Source organism: Nerophis lumbriciformis, linkage group LG22 (genome assembly GCF_033978685.3).
Source record: "Nerophis lumbriciformis linkage group LG22, RoL_Nlum_v2.1, whole genome shotgun sequence".
Taxonomy (NCBI): domain Eukaryota; kingdom Metazoa; phylum Chordata; class Actinopteri; order Syngnathiformes; family Syngnathidae; genus Nerophis; species Nerophis lumbriciformis.
This window is the reverse complement of record NC_084569.2, coordinates 14446459-14452458: the sequence shown is the minus strand read 5'-3', so window position 1 is coordinate 14452458 and position 6000 is coordinate 14446459. Positions and strand designations below refer to the sequence as shown.

General features: G+C 41.8%; 1 protein-coding gene across 1 annotated transcript in view; it reads right to left on the bottom strand.

Moving 5' to 3' along the window:
• coro7 (coronin 7) overlaps positions 1-6000 on the bottom strand; it is a 360770-nt gene that overhangs the window by 226078 nt on the left and 128692 nt on the right. The gene's annotated exons all lie outside the window — the stretch shown is intronic.

Sequence of the window (6000 nt, the reverse complement as noted above, 5' to 3'; positions counted from 1 at the left end):
ATAATTGAGCTAGCAAAACTAGAAAAATGTTGTAAAAAGGCTAAAAAACATGTAAAAAGCACACAAAATTGCACTGAACACAGTAGCTGACACAGCACCAGAGAGCGATGAGCAATGGATGTGCTGCCAGGCACAAAACGGATGGAGCTCGTACATTGAAGCTGATCAACAGCACCTCTGCTAATTTCAGCCTTTACAGGAACGGCACTTTTATCCAGCAAAATTAAAATTCATTGCCGTCCAAAACAATAAAAAACAATTCCACAATTTCAAGAGCAGTAGGCCTGTTATCATATGGATGTTGTAGTTTTGCCCAAGAAAAGAGTCAAAACACAAGTCGTCTTATATTCGTGGTCTAAAGCCCGAATGAAAATGAAACTCACAATTTGTAGCACCTATTCGACACCGTATAAGCCAGTTGTACCGCTCGTAATCGGTTGAAATTGGCGGGCATTTCCCCATTTCATCGCCGACATCGTCTCACAAGACGTAGTCTCTCTTTAAATATCCTTCTTGAAAATGGCCTTGCAAATATATATCTGCCACCTAATCGACGTTTTGTTCTCCTTCTTTGTGGGTCAACACTTCCTGCTAAGTTGCAACTTGTGATTGGATACTCACTTTGGAACGACAAGTGAGTATCCAATCACAGTCTCGTTAACATCCGGCTACCTATATAGGCTACTGTCAACAACTTGTGATCTGATTGATCGCAACTGTCTATCAAGCGTATGTGTTCTCAAATTCTCGGTGAGTATCCAATCACTTTCAAAGTAAGGCCAGCTGGAAGGACTTACTGACAACAACTCGTGATCTGATTGGCTATTGCAATTGTCCATCAACTGTATGTGCCCGATCTCTTACAGTGCATAAACGCCTGCATTGTTGATTCTGAAGGCCCCGGGCAGATTTGGTACAGCATGGCAACATAAGATAGCTGAATTCTGATTGGATAAAAACTCTAACCTAAAAACAACAGCACTGGAAGGAGCATAGTATGACCTGAAGAGAATATGAATACTTTTAGATATTCAGGGAAAGTAAATTTAAAAAAATACTTTCATCTTTAATAATGATCATGATTTCTGGTTATGTTAGGCCAGCAGAGAAGACCTTGCTGGCTCTGACGGCCCAACCACTGCCTAATCTCTACCCCAAGATTTCTGCTTTATCCGATCAAATGTCATTGGCTTTGTTTGTGATAACCAACTGCAGACTGAGTAGAGAATGCATTTGAAGTACTTAGAAACCCCCTGTCAGCTGGTACATTCTCTTCAAGTGGTGTCATCATCACACCACCAGAGCAGCAGCTCGACAGAGTAAACATGAACAGTGTCCCAAGGGGAAAAAAAGCAATCGGAATAATTAAGTTATAAACACTTTTCTTTACGGTTTAGCAAACACTATTCCCTAATCATGTGCTGTACGTTTGTATTTTTGTCTGTTGGGTTTTTTTTTTGCTTTTAAAGGTGTTTGTAGTGGACAAATAACAGTTGAAAAGGCAAATAACGGGAACACAATCAAACCTGCTAGGTGCAGTTGGTTTTCTACTTCTAAATAGTACAACAAAAAACTGTAAAAACCATTGAACAGAGTTAGAAAAAGACACACTAACAAACAACAAAGACGGATCTCCTAATTTACCTCTCAGTACCTGAATGTTGACCACAGTAAGAAAGTAAATTGATTGTAAATGGATTATACTTGTATAGCGCTTTTTAGAGATGTCCGATAATGGCTTTTTTACCGATATCCGATAATCCGATATTGTCCAACTCTTAATTACCGATTCCGATACAACCGATACCGATACATACAGTCGTGGAATGAACACATTATTATGCCTAATTTTGTTGTGATGCCCCGCTGGATGCATTAAACAATGTAACAAAGTTTTCCAAAATAAATCAACTCAAGTTATGGAAAAAAATGCCAACATGGCACTGCCATATTTATTATTGAAGTCACAAAGTGCATTAATTTTTTTAACATGCCTCAAAACAGCAGCTTGGAATTTGGGACATGCTGTCCCTGAGTGAGACTATGAGGAGGTTGGGGTGGCGGGGTTGAGGTGGGGGGGGGGGGGGGGGGGGGGAGCGGGGGTGTATATTGTAGGAAGAGTTAGTGCTGCAAGGGGTTCTGGGTATTTGTTCTGTTGTGTTTATGTTGTGTTACGGTGCGGATGTTCTCCCGAAATGTGTTTGTCATTCTTGTTTGGTGTGGGTTCACAGTGTGGCGCATATTTGTAACAGTGTTAAATTTGTTTATACGCCCACCCTCAGTGTACTTCTCCCTACGTCCGTGTACACAGCAGCGTTTTAAAAAGGCATGAATTTTACTTTTTGAAACCGATACCGATAATCATGAAACCGATATCGATCATTTCCGATATTACATTTTAAAGCATTTATTGTCCGATAATATCGGCAGTCCGATATTATCGGACATCCCTAGCGCTTTTCTAATTTCAAGGTACCGTATTTCCCGGATTATAAGGTACACTTAAAATTAAAATTTTCCTCAAAAATCGACAGTGCGCCTTATAACCCGGTGCGCCTAATGTACGGAATAATTCTGGTTTTGCTTTACGACCTCGAGGCAATTTTATTTGGTACATGGTGTAATGATAAGTGTGACCAGTAGATGGCAGTCTAACATAAGAGATATGTGTCGACTGCACTATGATGGTAATATGACTCATGTAAACAACACCAACATTTTATATGTGCCATTGAAAATATAGAACATTACACACGGCGCTCAAAAATCCATCAAAATGTTTTAGTACGACTTTGGTAAGCTATGAAGCTGCACCGCTTGATGTGCTTCAACTTACAAGTATTATTATGGTGTGTGTATAAGGTAAGACATTATCTGGTGTTTTGTTTCGCAATATTATACAAAGGCAACTTTTCTTACCTTTTGGTACCTGCTGATCTGTATTTGGGATCTGCATAAATCCTGAAAAAATTGCGCGTAATAAGCATAATATAATTTTTATTTTAAACGAAAAAAGATTTTGTGATGCTACAAAAAAACGATGTAATTATAGTAATATCGACGAGATACGCTCCTGTACTTGGTATCATTACAGTGGATGTTAGGTGTGGATCCACCGATGGCGTTTGTTTACATTTTGACGCATGTAGTGAAGCATGTTTAGCTATTCCTCATCCTGCAGGGATGATAATTGTAAGAAACATACTTTATTTGTCGCCATGGAGACAAGGATTAGTGACTTAGAAGTAGCTAAAACACTGTAGACTGTGGCTGATCTTTAGCTGCTAGCTAGCTAGCCATGTCTTAAAGCACCTCTTCCTGAGGGCGTTTCAGTGTTATAACATCACCTTTATCGTTAGTTTTTAGCCAAAATGCGTCCGTTCTCCCTTTTCTGTCTACACACTGTGTCTGCTTGTAAGTACTCTGTGATTGTGCGCTGCCGAACGAAGCAACTGGGATGAGAATCAGCACCACCAAGTCCGAGTCCATGGTTCTCGCCCGGAAAAGGGTGGAGTGCCATCTCCGGGTTGCGGAGGAGACCCTGCCCCAAGTGGAGGAGTTCAAGTACCTCGGAGTCTTGTTCACGAGTGAGGGAAGAGTGGATCGTGAGATCGACAGGCGGATCGGTGCGCCGTCTTCAGTAATGCGGACGCTGTATCGATCCGTTGTGGTGAAGAAGGAGCTGAGCCGGAAGGCAAACCTCTCAATTTACCGGTCGAGCTACGTTCCCATTCTCACCTATGGTCATGAGCTTTGGGTTATGACCGAAAGGACAAGATCACGGGTACAAGCGGCCGAAATGAGTTTCCTCCGCCGGGTGGCGGGGCTCTCCCTTAGAGATAGGGTGAGAAGCTCTGTCATCCGAGGGGAGCTCAAAGTAAAGCCGTTACTCCTCCACATCGAGAGGAGCCAGATGAGGTGGTTCGGGCATCCGGTCAGGATGCCACCCGATCGCCTCCCTAGGGAGGTGTTTCGGGCACGTCCGACCGGCAGGAGGCCACGGGGAAGACCCAGGACACGTTGGGAAGACTATGTTTCCCGGCTGGCCTGGGAACGCCTCGGGATCCCCCAGGAAGAGCTGGACGAAGTGGCTGGGGAGAGGGAAGTCTGGGCTTCCCTGCTTAGGCTGCTTCCCCCGTGACCCGATCTCGGATAAGCGGAAGAAGATGGATGGATGGATGGATAATATATCAGTATATATAATATACTGTACATATATTATGTAAATATTACGTATATATGTTATATTTTATATCGCTACATTTAATCTATTTATACCTGCATTGTCCTTTCCATCCTTACACTTTCCATCAGTGACGTGCGGTGAGGTTGATGACTGGTGAGGCACTGACTTCATCACAGTCAGATTTACAAACATATGAACCCTAAAGAGTATCTTATTCACCATTTGATTGGCAGCGGCTAACGGGTTATGTTTAAAAGCTCATACCAGCATTCTTCCTTGCTTGGCACTCAGCAGCAAGGCTTGGAATTGGGGGTTATTAAATCACCAAAAAGTATTCCCGGGCGCGGCGCCGCTGCTGCCCACTGCTCCCCTCACCTCCCAGGGGGTGATCAAGGGGATGGGTCAAATGCAGAGGACAAATTTCATTACACGTAGTGTGTGTGTGACAATCATTGGTACTTTAACTTAACTTTAACTTTACACATACAAACTGTAGCACACAAAAAAGCACATTTAATAAAAAAAACGTTATTGTGGTCTTACCTTTACTTATAAAATAAATCCATGAGCCGCTATTGTGCTGGATTAATGCAATCCCTGACGAGAGTGTTATATCAACTAAAGCCCTCACTTAAACTTTCCACGTGCAAGATTGAATCTATTTAAAAAAGTGTAACCGAGGGTTTATAAATGTCGCCTGTACTGTATGAAACTACAAAATAACAAACACGGAGGCTCCAGTTTACACGAGGACCACTTTATTTACCTTCTTTCAAAAACTTCCGCTCCACTCCAACGTGTCGTCACTTACGCTCTTAGCGCCTTCAAAATAAGAGCTCAAGGCATATACTGTATAACAGCGCATAACAGGAACTTAAAATCACAAAGAGGAAAGCCCATAAAAATAGGTTACAAAAGTTATTTAATAAGAAGCCAAAAAGTGCAAAAACAATAATGTTCGTGTTGGAGGAGTTGTGAATTAGGTACACCTGCAGTCTGCAGGTGTACCTAATGTTGTGGCCCTGCAGTCATTCACAACTCCTCCAACACGAACATTATTGTTTATGCACTTTTTGGCTTCTTATGAAATAACTTTTTTAAATAGATTAAATCTTGCACGTGGAAAGTTTAAGTGTGGGCTTTAGTTGATATAACACTCCCGTCAGGTGGTTGCCGTGCATTCTACGGCGGGGGTGCAGGAGGCGAGCCTCAGCCAGTGCGTCTTTTGCAGCCGTTTTATGATCGCTCAGCACAAGAAATACGTTACACACATACAGTTGTTGACAAAATACACTGTACATTATATACCTCAGCTAACTAAACTATGGAAATGTATAATATAATTCATATAGCAATACAGTCTCACTGCACAGCAGGCCAGCAGTTAGCCGAGTCCGCAATCCATGTTGAGGCACAACGCAGTGACGTGCCTCAACTGGCTGCTGATCACCGCACCGTCTCTTCTCAGTATTTGAACGGCAAATGTGAAAATTCAGCGATTTTAAATAAAAATAATCTAAAACAGGTGAAGTTAAATGGAAAATAACGTTATAGTATAATCACTGGATACATTAAACAATTTAATAAAAAAAAAATATTTTTACATTTTTTTTCTTTCCATGATGGCAGGTGAGGCCCCGCCTCACCTGCCTCTAGTGACTGCATGTCACTGCTTTCCATCATTGTAACTGAGCTACTGTGTGGAACAATTTCCCTTGTGGATCATTAAAGTTTGTCTAAGTCTAAGTCTAATAAATCCTATTGTCAATGCATATTTAAAAGCTGGCTCATCCCCTCAATTCTTGATTTCTGAG